The 15,257-nt window shown below is 36.1% G+C and overlaps 1 non-coding gene across 1 annotated transcript; it reads right to left on the reverse strand.

Annotated features, from left to right (window-relative positions):
* Positions 1 to 7,726: 7,726 nt before the first annotated feature.
* Positions 7,727 to 7,833, reverse strand: LOC116097948. Its single transcript, XR_004121614.1, has one exon. It is a non-coding gene; the product is annotated as a U6 spliceosomal RNA (small nuclear RNA).
* Positions 7,834 to 15,257: the final 7,424 nt, after the last annotated feature.

Raw genomic sequence — 15,257 nt, forward strand, 5'->3', positions numbered from 1 at the left:
TCTCTCTCTCTCTCTCTCTCTCTCTCTCAGTTCCCGTAAGGAGCCTCCACCCACCAAGCTGCTGAGTGCTCCCGCTGGCTAGTTTCTGCTATTAACAAGTGCTAATGGCCCAACAAGATTCTGGCTTTCAGAGACTTGGTTTCATTTTCTTAAATGTATACACACACACACACACACACACACACACACACACACACACACATATATATATATATATATATATATATATATGATATATATGATCATGTATACATATACATATATATACATATATATACATATATATATATATATATATATATATGATGTTCCTATGTAAAGGCAGACCTTGACCAAAACCCTGACTTGGTCTCATTCATTCATCTTGCAGCTCCTGATTCTCCCATATTTTTCCCCAGGCTCCCACCCCTCTTTCAGGAGATCCAGTTTGCATGGATGATGCTACAAGTAGCTTCCAAAGGGCTCCTGGGCACGAGAGGATCAATGGAGAGCAGCACTGTCTTAAGTGTAGCTATGCAGAAAAGGGAAGAAAAAATGATATACCATCTCACATAGTAGGCAATTTATACTATTTACGCTAGCACTAGCCTTAATTTCATCTTTTGGAAGTATTACTGTGAGTGTGGGAGGATACCAGATAGGTTGATACTGACACTGACCCGGTGCTAATCTCGCCTAGGGTTTGACAGTGACATGGGATTGGAGACCTCAAATAGGCAATTGTTCCCAGCACAGAAAAGCTGCTTCAGGCTAGAGGGATAAGGGTGGAAGAACAAGTATTAGAGAGTCTTTCAGATGAGATAGATTTTTGCTGCTCATGGTTTCAAGAAGTAAGATCTTTAAATAAGAGAACCTGGGAAAAAAATTGGAGAAGCTCTAAGAAACAACCAGACAGATAAATTCACCCTCTGCCTCTGAGCACTCGTAAAAGAGATCATGAATGAACAGAGCTCGAAGGCATCAGAGAGTGAAGAGAGCTTTCGAGTGTCTAGTGCCCACATAGAGATTGTAGAAATTCAGAAAGAATGCCTGCCAAAGAGTGCTCCCTCAGAAAGGGGAGCTGCTAGATATCAGGGTGAGGAATGGCCTCCTTATACACCTTCTGCTCCACTTATGGCTGCTACTGCAGGAGATGCTACTCAAATGGACATGCAACTAAGTAAATTAGAGTTTGAAATTAAGTTGCAGAAATTGACTAATGAGCTATAAGAACTAAAAACAGAGTCAAGTACAGAAAGAAACAATGACTCTGAGGCATACCAATCACCATTAGAAAAAGCCATAAGTCAGGCTCGAGGCATGATACATCTGGGGTACTCGCCTTCCCTGTTGTTGAAATACTTGATCAACAAAATAATAGACTCAGACAATATCAGACCTTAGAATTCAAGGTGATAAAACAATTAAAAGAAGCAGTGGCACAGTATGGCCTTACAGCCCCGTTTACTCAGGCATTCTTGGATACTGTAATAGAGTCACATTTAACCCCTCAAGACTGGAAAACCTATGTAGGGCTACTTTATCAGGAGGAGATCTCTTACTTTGGAGTTCTGAGTCACATTAAGCCAGTAAGAAAAATGTCACTTTGAATACTCAGTCAGTGAACCCGTATTGGAATCTTGACATGCTTTGGGGAGGAGGTCAATATGAAGGCAATGCTAATCAGATTGGGTTTCCTGCTGGAGTATATGTTCGGGTTGCAATGGTGGCTCGCCATGCTTGGACTCAGTTACCAACTAAAGGGGATTTCAGTGGAAGTTTAGCCAGCATCATACAAGCCGCAGATGAGCTTTTCCAGAATTTTGTTGATTGGCTACAAAAAGCAGCTAACAGAATTCTTGGAGACTCTCAAGCAGGGAGTCCTTTTATTACACAGTTGGTGTATAAGAACACTAACACAGCATGTCAAGCCACTATTCGGCTGCACAAAGGACAGAAAGATTTATCTGGATATATCCGTCTTTGCGCAGAAATCAGGCCTTCTTATAATCAGGGTTTGGCCATGGCTACTGCTTTACAAGGAACCACTGTGCAAGCAATACTTGCACAGAAACAAGAGAATAAAGGCAGTCAGGCGGTGCCCAGGGAATTTGTCCTCGATGCAGGAGGGGTAAGCACTGGGACAGAGATTGTAAATCCAAGAAAGACTTTCAAGGTTGTCCCTTGTCAGGAAAGGAGTTGAGGGGACAGACTCAGGCCCAAATTCACCAACAGCAAGCAGCCTATGCGGCTATGAGGCTGCTGCCAAGCCAAGGAAATCCATCTTTGAACTTATCAGGGTAACCCCAGGAAGTGCAGCATTGGACCTTTGTTCCACCACCCATACAGTATTAACCCCAGAAATGGGAGTTCAAACTCTGCCTACTGGAGTCTTTGGGCCTTCACCCATAGAAACCTGGGGACTTCTAATAGGAAGAATCGGTTTGATTGTAAAGGGGCTGCAGATTTATCCAGGTGTTATAGATAATGACTATGAGGGAGAAATTAAAATCATGGCTGCTTCCCCTTGTGGTGTTATTAAGGTACCAGCTAATCAAAGAATTGCTCAACTCATTTTAGTTCCTTTGTACCCGATATCTTCCAGATGTATTAAAAATTAGAGAGGACAGAGTGGTTTTGGTTCCTCTGATGTGTACTGGGTTCAATCTATTACTAGTAAGAGACCTAACTTTAAATTAATAATTGAAGGAAAAGGCTTTGAAGGATTAATAGATACGGGAGCTGATGTAACCATTATTAGAGGACAAGATTGGCCTTCAACTTGGCCTCTGATATACTTACTCATCTCCAAGGGATTGGTTATGACAATAACCCAAAATGAAGCTCTAAACTTTTAACCTGGAGAGATGAGGAGGGCAATTCAGGACAAATTCAGCCTTACATTATGTCACATTTGCCTATTACCCTTTTGGGGAGAGATCTTTTGTTGCAAATGGGCCTTATGTTGTGTAGCCCTAGTGAAGCAGTTAATAAACAGATGCCAGGACTAAGCATTAGAACATCTGAAGGTCCTAAGCCTCACTCTAACAATAGAGGTTCAGGGCATTTTCCATAATGGCCACTATCGTGCCTGCATCCCACACTGATAAAATTCAATGGGTTAATAATATTCCAGTGTGGGTTGATCAGTGGTCTTTATCTAAAGAAAAGATAGAAGCTGCTTCCTTGCTAGTGCAGGAGCAATTAGGGGTAGGGCATCTAAGAGAATCTCAGTCTCCTTGGAATATGCCAATATTTGTTATCAGGAAAAAAATCTGGTAAATGGAGATTGTTACAAGATCTAAGAAATGTTAATGAAACCATGGTACCTATTGGAGCTTTACAACTTGGACTTCCATCTCCAATAACTATTCTTAAAGGGTATTATAAAATAGTGGTAGATTTGAAAGATTGTTTCTTTACTATTCCTTTACACCCTGAGGATTTTGAGAGATTTGCTTTCAGTGTTCCTTTTATTAATTTTAAGGAACCTATGAAAAGGTATCAATGCACAGTACTTCCTCAGGACATAGCTAAGAGTCCCACTTTATGTCAAAAGTTTGTGGCACAAGCCATTGAGCCTGTGAGACAACAATGGCCAATGATATATATCACCCACTACACAGATGACATCTTATTAGTAGGAAAAAAAAATCCTCAGGGTGTGCTTTTATGCTATAGAGATTTACAACATGCCTTAGCTGATAAAGGACTGCAAATAGCTCCAGAAAAGGTACAAACTCAGGATCCTTTTAATTATTTGGGCATTAGACTTACAAATCAAGCTGTTTTTCCTCAAAAGATAGTTATTCACAGGGACAGTTAAAAACTTTAAATGATTTTTAAAAATTGTTAGGTGATATCAGTTGGCTTTGCCCCTATTTAAAGCTTACTACAGGAGAATTGAAACCTTTATTTTATATTCTTAAAGGGAGTTCTGATCCTAACTCCCCTAGATCTTTAACTCCAGAAGGAATACTAGCTTTACAGCAAGTGGAAAGAGCTATTGAAAATCAATTTGTTACTCATATAGATTTTTCTTTACCCTTACATTTGTTGATTTTTAACACGACTCATGTACCTACAGCATTGTTGTGACAAAGAGTTCCTCTTATGTGGATACATTCAAGAATATCTCCTAAATGTAATATCCTACCATATTATGAGGCAATGGCTCATATGATTGTACTTGGAAGGAAGAAGGCACTGACTTATTTTGGCAAGGAGCCAGACATCATTATTCAGCCTTTTACTGTAGATCAAGATGCCTGGCTGAAACAGCATAATACAGATTGGTTGCTTGCTCAGATAGGATATGAAGGAACTATAGATAATCATTATCCTTAAGATAGGTTGGTAAAATTTTTAAATGTACATAAAGTAATATTTCCTAACATGACATCTTTACAGCCTTTGTGTAATGCTCTTTTGATTTTTGCTGATGGCTCTTCTAAAGGATGAGCTGTGTATCTTATGCATAATCAACAGGTAGTCATAGAGATTTCTGGACTCTCAGCTCAGTTAGCAAAACTGAAGGCAGTACTAAATGTTTTTCAGACTGTTAATGATGCTTTTACTCTTTTTACTGGTAGTTTAAATGTAGCCCAATGTGTTCCTTTATTAGAAATATGTGGTACATTTAATTTTAATACAGCAGCAGGATCTCTATTTTCACAATTGCAAAACGCCATTCTTCCTCGAAAAAAAGCTGTTTTATATCGGCCTTATATGAGCTCATTCTGCTCTTCCTGGACCTTTAGCTGCAAGCAATGATTGATTGGCAGAGCTCTAATAGGAGAAGCCTTAGTTTCAGATCCTGTTGCATTGGCTAGACGTGATCATGATAAATTTCATCTTTGTAGCCATACCTTAAGGCTCTGACATAAGATCACCAAGGAGCAACAAGGATGATTGTCAAACAATGACCTAACTGCATTACATTATCCCTAGTTCCGCACTTAGGGGTCAATCAACAAGACATTATGCCTAATTATATTTGGCAAATGGATATAACTCATTATGCAGAATTTGGAAAACTTAAATTTATACATGTCTGTATTGATGCTTGTTCAGGATTCCTTTTTGCTTCTCTACATACAGGAGAAGCTTCTAGAAATGTAATTGATCATTGTTTACCAGCCTTCAATGCTACAGGATTACCTAAAGTCATTAAGACAGATAACGGACCAGCTTATACAGGCAAACATTTTCTATCATTTTGTAAAGAATTTAGTATTGAATATAAAACTGGAATTCCTTATAACCCAATGGGACAAAGAATTGTCGAATGTGCATACCACACTCTGAAAAATTGGCTTGTAAAAGACAAAAGGAAGAGAATTATATCTTCCTAAATTGCCAAAACCACATCTTGCTTTTGTTTTATTCATTTTAAATTTCTTGCAGACTGATGGCAAAGGTCAGTCTGCTGCAGATCACCACTGGCATCCATGCACTTCCAGTTCTTATGCCATGGTGAAATGGTGAGATCCATTTAGTGACATGTGGTATGGTCCAAGCCTTGTTTTAATTTGGGGAAGAGGTTCTGAGTGTATCTTTTCACATAGAGAAGATGGAGCATGATGGCTTCTGGAAAGATTGGTTCGTCAGGAGGATGCAGGTCCAGAGTCTTTTTAGTAAACATGCTTCCAACTAAATTTATGGCTGAAATTTGTTTTTCTTTTTAGCCAGCAAAATAGCCTCCAGTGAGAGTCAATAGTTCCTTTGTTACTTTCAGAGCACCTCCTCCTCCTTACCCCTACACCTGGAGGCCAGATCTTGGGTCTGAGCATTGTTAATTTGCAACTGAATTGAGTGCTTGGGACATCCCCAAAGATAATGTAAAGCTTGCCACTTTTAAACTGTTGACCTTTTATCTCAAGCAGGGTCATTACAGACACACAGGCTCTGCTCCACGCTAGACTTCAGAGAGGCTCTATGTGGCAGTTATTCATCATGATAAAGCAAAGGCATTATAGGCATATTGTGGCTTTGGTCTGTATGGGAAAAGGTGTGCTATGAGGGCCTGCAGTCAAGGACGTATTACTATATCTATGCCTTTCACCAACCTAAGACAGAGTCATGTGCCAAGAGGCTGTGTTTACTAATAATAAACACTAAAAGGCCTGGTTTGTGCAAATACACACAAACTAGCTGCATGTGATTTCCGAGATGGGTAAGGGAAAGACCAGTAGATCCACACCTAAGACAGACGGGGCTGCCAAGTCACTATATTTCTCAGGCAAGACTATGTTACATAAATATATTTTATGCCCCAGTCCAGCTAATTTTTAACAAACAAGGAGGAACTGTGACCTCTCCCCAGCCAAAAGCCTGCCAACTCACAACTTGCCTTTGCCACAAGCGGCTTGCCCACCTAGGGTGAGATAAGCAAAGCTCTTTTGTTCTCTCTCTCTCTCTCTCTCTCTCTCTCTCTCTCTCTCTCTCTCTCTCTCTCTCTTTCTCTGTCTCTCTCCATCTCTCCATTCTGTTCCTGCTAGGAGCCACCACCCACCAAGCTGCTGAGCATTCCCGCCTGCTGAGTTTCTGTTAGCAAGAAGTGCTAATGGCCCAATCAAATATATATATATGATATATATATGTATGATGTTCCAAAGTGAAGGTGTCTTGATCAGAACCCCAACTTGGTCTCATTCATTCCTCTAGCAGCCTGATTCCCCCATACTTTTTTCCAGGCTCTGGCATACCAGCTCCTGGTTTGGTTGATTCTTTGTATAGTTCTTTTTGTTTCAACTTGGTTGATTTCAGCCCTAAGTTTGATTATTTCCTGCATTCTATTCCTCTTGGGTCCATTTGCTTCTTTTTCTAGAGTTTTCAGTTGTGCTGTCAAACTGCTAGTGTATGTTCTCTCTAGTTTCTTTTTGGAGGCACTCAGAGGTATGAGTTTTCCTCTTAACATTGCTTTCATTTTTTTCCCATAAGTTTGGATACGTTTTGGTTTCATTTTCATTAAACTCTAAAAGGTCTTTATTTTCTTTTATTTCTTCCTTGACCAAGCTATCATTGAGTAGAGTGTTGTTCAGCTTACATGTGTATGTGGGCATTCTATTGTTTATGTTGTTATTGAAACCAGCCTTAGTCCATGGTGATCTAATAGGATGCATGGAATAATGTCAATCTTCTTGTATCTGTTGTAGCCTGTTTTGTGACCTAATATATGGTCAGTTTTGGAGAAGGTACCATGAGGTACTGAGAAGAAGGTATAGCCTTTTGTTTTTGGATAAAATGTTCTATAGATATCTGTTAACTCCATTTGGTTCATAACTTCTGCTAGTTTTACCATGTTTCTCTTTAGTTTCTGTTTCCATGATTTGTCCATTGCTGAGAGTAGAGTATTGAAGTCTCCCAGTATTATGGTGTGAGCTGCAATGTGTGCTTTGAGTTTTAGTTAAGTTTCTTTAATGAATGTGAGTATCCTTGCATTTGGAGCATGGATATTCAGAACTGAGAGGTCTAATGTTCTAAAATCTTGGTAGATTTTATCTTTTATGGGTATGAAGTGTCCCTGCTTGTCTTTTTTGATAACTTTAAGTTCAAAATCAATTTTATTTGATATTGGAATGGCTACTCCAGCTTGTTTCTTGGAACCATTTGCTTGGAAAATTGTTTTTCAGCCTTTTACTCTGAGGTAATGTCTGGGTTTCCTGTATGCAGCAGAATGTTGGGTACTGTTTACTTATCTAGTCTGTTTATGTCTTTTTATTGGAGAATTGAGTTCATAGATGTTAAAAATATGTAACACTTCATGTATTTGTGTATCATCCTCATGCAGGGGCCATGCTAATCTTCTCTGTATCACTCCAATTTCAGTATATGTGCTGCTTAAGCGAGCACTGGAAAGATTTTCAATGAGTGATGTAATATTTTACTTATCAAAACCACATGTTGCCATTTTCACTGATGCAAATTATTCAACTCTGGTATGCAACTCATCTTTTACCAATTATGTACTATTTCAATTATTCAAAGAGTTAAAAATATATACCCCAAAAAAAGTAATTAAAAAAAACACTATTCTATTGTGGTAGCTCACCCATGAAGTCTCATAAATTGGTAAACCTCACTAAGGGGATTTCAATGATTCTTAGGCCAGAAAAGTCCTGTTATCCAGAATTTTTTCATTTTACAATGCACTAAGCTTTTCAATGTACTATGAAGTTATGGCTACCATTTTAACTCCATCAAAAAAAGGAAAAGACTACACACTAGAAAATTGCATTCATAATATTCACAATAACAGTACAGAGCAGCAAACAACAGGTTGTCCAAAAGAATATTTTATGTATACATACAGACACACAATCATACAGACACAGAAAAAGAGAAGGGGGGACCTTCAGGAGAGTACTAGTAAATGTATATTATTTGAGGATTTTTTTATTAAAAAAAATACTTTATAATTAATGATATACATCTGCCTGTTTTCGTTTGTGGTGAAAATGCCCATTTATATTGAATTGGAAGTTGAATAAAACTCACAGAGGTCCTTTGGTGTGAATAATGTCTAAATATCACACTCAGTGTTTGTGTTCCTGTTATTTGAATGAGCTATAAACAAGCCCTGGCTGTCCTAGAATATGGTCTGTTCTAGGCTGGCCTCAGAGGCCCACCTGCCTTTGCCTCCTGAGATCAGGGATTAAAGATGTATACCACTACTACCTGGCTAAACTAAATATGACTTAGGATAGGGGACAAAAGTTCATTTGCAAAAGAATAGAAAGCCTCCATACTAAGAGTAATTTAGTCTGATGGTAATAGACAATTACCTTCAGGTAATAGACAATTAGGTTGTTTTCCTTTTTTAGATATTATGAATAAAACTGCTATGAACATACTTGATGAAGTGTTGATGTGGTGGAATGGAATGCCTTTTGGATATATAAATAAGAGTGGTCATATAGATCAAGCCATATCTTGAGGTTGATCAACTTTCAATATTCCAATGAAACTTCATACAGATTTCCATAGAGGTTGTAAATGTTTGCTTGCCCATCAGAATGGAGGACTGTTACCCTTGCTTCACATCCTCCTGAACATGAGCTGTCACGTGTTATTGATCTTAGCCATTGTGACAGGTATAAGACGGAATCCCAAAGTAGTTTTGATTTGAATTTCCCTGATAACTAAGCATGTTGAACACTTCTTGTAATGTTTCATGGTCATTTGAGATTCCTCTACAGAGAACTCTCAGGTTAGATATCCTATTTAAATTTAATTAATTGTTTTTTGATATCTATTCTAGTTCATTTATATTTTGTATATAGAAGGGCTACTGACTTTTTAATTAATCTTGCATTCCTTTATAATTTTATTAATTTGAATATTCTTTTTTGTCTTTTAGTTTGTTTGAATAAGATTTGTCTATCTTATTCATTTTTCTTAAAGAATCAACTCTTTGTTTCAATAATTCTTTGTATTACTCTCTTTGTTTTAATTTTATTGATTTCAGCCCTTTGATTATTTCCTTCCATCTATGCCTCATGGGAGTGCTTGTGTCTTCTGCTAGAACTTTCAGGAGTACTAAGTAGCTAGTATGAGCTCTCTCTCTCTTTTTTAATGCAAAGCCTTAATGCTATGAACTAGCCTCCCAGAATTGCTTTTATTTTGTCACAAAAAATTAAGTATGTTGTGTATTCATTTTTATTTAATTCTAGAAAAAATTTAATGTTTTCTTACTTTTTGTGTTCATCTATTTTTCATTCAGGAGAGTCCTTTAATTTCCATGAGTTTGTAAGCTTTTTATTGTTTTTGTTGTTGATATCCAGTTTTAATACATTATTACTTGATACAATTCAGGGATTTATTTCAATTTTCTCATATTGGTTGAGACTGCTTTATTCTTAGTATGTGTTAAATTTAGAGAATGTTCCATGAGTTGCTGAGGAAAAGGTAGATTCTTTTCTGTTTGAGTGCAATGTAGTATAAATATCTGTTAGGCCAATTTGGTTTAGTTGTTTTCTGGATGATTTGTCCGTTAGTGAGATTTGGGTATTAAATCACCCAGTATGAATGTGTGAGAGTCAATATGTGATTTAATCTCTAATAGTGTTTCTTTTACAAAAGTGAGTTTCCTTGTGTTTGGTACACAGACTTTAAATAATAGTTTGGTAGATTTTTTTCTTTGATGAGTCTGAATTGTTCATCATTTCTTTTGATTAGGTTTATTTTGAAGTTTGTTTTGTAATATATTAAAATATTTGGAGTAACTTCTTTCCTAGGTCCATTTCATTGGAATATCTTTTTGCAACTTGTTACCCTGAGGCAATGTTTACTCTCCATGTTGAGGTATGTTTCTTATATGGAGTGGAAAGATGATTCTGTTTTTTGCATCCATTCTATTAGTCTATGTCTTTTTATGGGGGAAATTGAGATTGTTGATATTCAAGAATAACAATCAATGTCCAGTGATTGTTGGTTTCTGTTAATTTCTTGTCGGTAGTGGTGGTTGTGGTGGTCATGGTGGTGGTGGTGCTAGTGTGTATGTGTGTTGTGTATTTGCATGAGTTTGTGTGTGTGTTCCATGTTTTTTGTTTTGGCTGATGTGAGAATATTTATTTCACATCATTTCAAAAGCCTATTAACCTCCCTGGGTTGAATTTTTTTCTTATAGCACATTCTGTAGGAATGGATTTACTGATAAAATTTAATGGTTAAATTTGGCTTTATCATGGAATATCTTCATTTTTTTCATCTATGCTGATTGAAATTATCGCTAGGTATATTAGTCTGGGCAGGCATCTGTGATCTCTTAGAATCTGCCATATATCTGTCCATGTTTGTCTGCCTTTATGTATTATTTGGCACATTTCCCCTAAAGCTTTTAATATTCTTTCTTTGTTCTGTATATTTATTGTTTAGCTTATTATGTTGCAAGGAGCCTTTCTTTCCTGCTCCAATCGATTTGGGACTCTGTGTGCTTCTTGTATTTTTATAGTCATTTCATTCTTTAGGTAAGAAAAAAATTCTGCTATGATTTTATTGAAAATATTTTCTAAGCCTTAGTGCTAGAAACCAACTCCTTCCTCTCTTTCTAGTATTCTTAGGTTTGGTCTTTTCATAGAGTCCCACATTTTCTAGATGCTTTATAACAGGGATTTTTGGAAGATTTAGCATTTTCTTTGACCATTTATACATTTCTTCTTCTATGCTTAAGATACTCTTTTCCATCTCTTGTATTCTGTTGGTGAAGCTTGCTGTTGTACTTTCTATACAAATTCCTAAATTTTTCATTTTCAAAATTCCCTCAGTTTGTTTTTTTATTACTTCTATTTCAGTTTTTTTGTTCTTGAACAATCTTGTTTCCCTCAACTGTTCTTTTTCTTATCTTACTTTAAGAGATTTAATCATTTGTGCCAGTTGTTCTTGTTTTCTTGATTTTCTTTTAACAATGTATTCATTTTCTGCAATTGATTGTCTGTATTTCTCCAACTTTCTTTAAGTCAATGAGTCCACCTGAGTTGAATGAGGGAGGCCAGGAGAAAGTGGTTTGAGGGTTCTACAGAAAGTGTCAAGATAGGGAAGGGGGGTCTGCTGCTAGTGTTCCTTTGCAGTGCTAAGGGATGAATCTTAGAGAGTAGTTCAGTGAGGGAAATGGGGAGCAATATTAGCACTTTTAGTCTTTTATTTCATCCTTGGAACTTACAATACCATTTTTTTATATGCAAGTAATTAACACTACTAGCATTATAAAGATTATTTTACTTTCACATAGAAAGACATACAGAAGTTGGCTGGTACTGTAGACCATGGTATTGTCAATTCTGAGCACCATGAGAAGACTTTCATTAATTTGAGGTTTATTGTTTATTATTTACCAATATTATTTTAGCACAAGAGTTCAATTCATTAACGGTTCCATTTACCTTAGCCTCTACATGCACCAATGAAAACATACATCATGTGTTCTGAGACCTATATCCATAATAATAAGAAACTGCTACCACTTAATAAATAATGATGGTATATATTATAGTGTATCAGGCACTGTTATGAACCCTCTACAAAATTATCTCAATTAACCCTTATACTAAGGTCTGAGCAGAGTATATCAGCAATTGTTTTTTCCTGATCAAAACTCATTATATCTGCTTTCATGTACTGACAGAGAAACTCAGAGAAAAGCAGACACATGATTCCTCAAAATCTGTCTGCCTGCAAAGAAATCTGCAGTTCAGATGCTGCCTACTATTAACATGAAAGTTTACACCAGTGTTGGAGTGAGGGGAAGGTGTTGGTATGCCCTTAGCACTGTTTTGTTCCTCTATAATACTGAAGTCAAAAGAACTACATGCCTGAAATCTGGAAATGTAAAATATAACCTTGACAATCCATTTATGTTGGTATATATAGGCATAAAAAAGCCACAATACCACTTAATTGACTCTACCTCCCTCCTAACAAATTAAGATGAAACTAAAAGCTTTTGATTTATGATTTTAGAATTTTAATGAGCTGAAACCATGATAGATCTGGAGAAAAACAAAATACTTTACAAAACTTATAATACTTAATTGAAAATAACCCTACTGTGGTTAAACTGTTATATTCTTTAAATTTTCACAAATTGATGCATTTGACCATTTATAGTGACCAATACCAGAAAACAACACCTCAAATTTTTCTGCTTTTGAATTTTGACTAATATGAATGAATGTCACATGAGAAACAGCAGATTGAAGGACACTCTACTCTTAGCTGTATTTAAAACAAAACAAAACAAACAAACAAAGAACAGCAAACCTGTAGTCTACAATCTAGAGACATGGTGCTCCACCATTAAAAACTTGTGCTGCTCTGGCAGAAGAATCAGGTTTCATTCCCATAACCCAAGGTGGTTGGTTCACAAGATTCAGCTCCATAGGATCCAGTGCCTTCTTCAAGTCTCTTAAAAGATCAGCACTCACATGCACAAATCCACACAGAAACATATGATTAAAAATAAACTAAAATCAAGCAAACAACAGACAGGATATTACATTCTCATGTGAGAGCCATATTCTTCAACCATGGAAAGCACATGCTCTGACCATTCAGGAAAGGTAGGTGGATACCACTCTGTTCAAGCACACTGTGTTAAAACAGATTTTATACTCATATTTCCCTGTGTTGCTATCCTTTATTATTTGATACAGTGCCTCATGACCAGACTGATCTCGAACTTGCTACATATCCAAAAATAATCTTGATTCTAATTCTTATTGCTTCTAGAATCCAAAATCTGCGGTTACAGATATTTCAAGCAAGAACTGTCATCATAAATAAAAGAAAAAAATTAGCCTATGTACGACAGTTCTTATTTGAACATAAAAATACATACAGTTTGGATATCTCACTAACACTGAGTTACATCACAGTATGTGATGTTTCCCTTAAGTATTGTTTTCTAAGAAAAATATAACCCAAATTAGAGAGTCCTTCCTCAAACTACTGTGTCTCCTGTACTACAACCCTGAGTTAGTTTTCAACCACTATCATTCTTCATTTTAACTTTAGTTTTTTGCTAGTTCTTAGGGTAGCGTAAATTTGTATTAAATTTACATACACACTTTTTCTTACTGCCTGTGCTATACTGCACAAATTTGCACAGTCAGTCAGGATCACTAAACACATGGAAGTAAAGCATTACCTCCACTATGGAATGCAAGCATGGAATCATTACTGGAAATAGCAAATGGATACACCTATGCTCCTTAGGCTTTGTCATGTACTTTAATTTTGTTTTGCTTTGTTTTCATTGAGACAAGCAGTTCACAAAGAGCTAGTCTCTCACCAAAATTCTAAGTATACACACACATAAACACTAAATAATAATAATAATAGTAAGAGTGATAATAACAATAAAAAGAAACCACTAATTATAAACATGGTGCTGTCATACTAAGTGAACAGAACTTGCCTTGGGAAACCAGTATGTTCTCTGAGTTTTGCCATTTTAGAGACCTCATATGAATGGAATCATGTAGTAGTCAATCAGTACAAAGAATATGCAAACAATGTAGTTCCAATATGTGGATGCAGCTGGGCACATCACTCTAATGAAATAAACCAAGCTCACAGGGTGCACACTTAGTTTTAACAAGTGTTATGACAGGTAGGGTCAGTTTCTATGAGAACTCAAAAGTGTATACTTATCCCAGACTAGGAAAATTATGAAAGATTTTTTCTAATAAAGATTAGTATAATTTGATTCTTGAAATTGCTTAGGGTTTAAACATATTTTAGATAGAAAAATATTTCAGGCAAAAGAAACATTATTTTATGTGTTAGAAAAGAAACAATTGGACTGCTGAAGAGCCCATGTAATCTAGAAGATTCACATTCAGAAATGTGAAAATGAGAAAAACAGATACAGGGAAAAGAACCTGAGAATAAATCAGGAAGTTCCCCTGCTGTTTCAAATAACTAACATGAGGGCCTATTTCCATATCTGTGTTCTCTAGAAATACAATTGGGAAATAATACATAATGCATTATATATTAAGTAAGAAAACACAAATTCAATTATTAATGGCTTAAAGAATTCCTAGAAAAATGGAACTTACTCAATTTTAACAAGTTTTCTAAATGTATTTCTTAAACATATTTGACCATAAAACATCCTCAAGTAAAAGTTTATTGTGAAACACCAAGCATGCAAACTAAAAGTGTTCATTATTTATAGATTAGTAGAAAAAGAGAGACAAAACACAACACAAACACATATGCGTAGGGAATTATCTACCTCGTAAAGATTACTTCTATCCTGACCGGAAACACCAATTTTTTAAAGAAAAGCAAAAGAATGTGACTTACAAATAAATTGATTTATATTTGATTTACTCTGGTGGCAATACAGCTCATTCATTTTGTTATGGATTGAGACTAGAGAAAGTCAATTCAGTTTTAAGACTGTATAGTTCTATATTGGTGAACACTCACTTGTTTGCATATTCTCTTTTTAGCCTACTTTAGCATATGATATAATATCCTGCTATCAATCTTCTTGTAAATGGGTTTCATGTACTACGTACGTGAGTTTCTTGAATGTAAACTTGGTAGTCAAATTACTACATCAAATATCCTGTGATGTGCACCTTTTAGTCATATCACAAAATTTTCTCCTCAAGTACTTTTCCAATGTATAGACTGACACACTGTATGTTAGATTTACTGCATGCTGCATGCATATAGCTGCCCAACAAATCCAATAATTGTGTTTTTTTTTATTAGAACCATTTATGTAGTTGTGTGGTACAATGTCCTAAGACTATATTTGCATT

This window comes from Mastomys coucha, unplaced genomic scaffold, assembly GCF_008632895.1.
Source record: "Mastomys coucha isolate ucsf_1 unplaced genomic scaffold, UCSF_Mcou_1 pScaffold2, whole genome shotgun sequence".
NCBI lineage: Eukaryota > Metazoa > Chordata > Mammalia > Rodentia > Muridae > Mastomys > Mastomys coucha.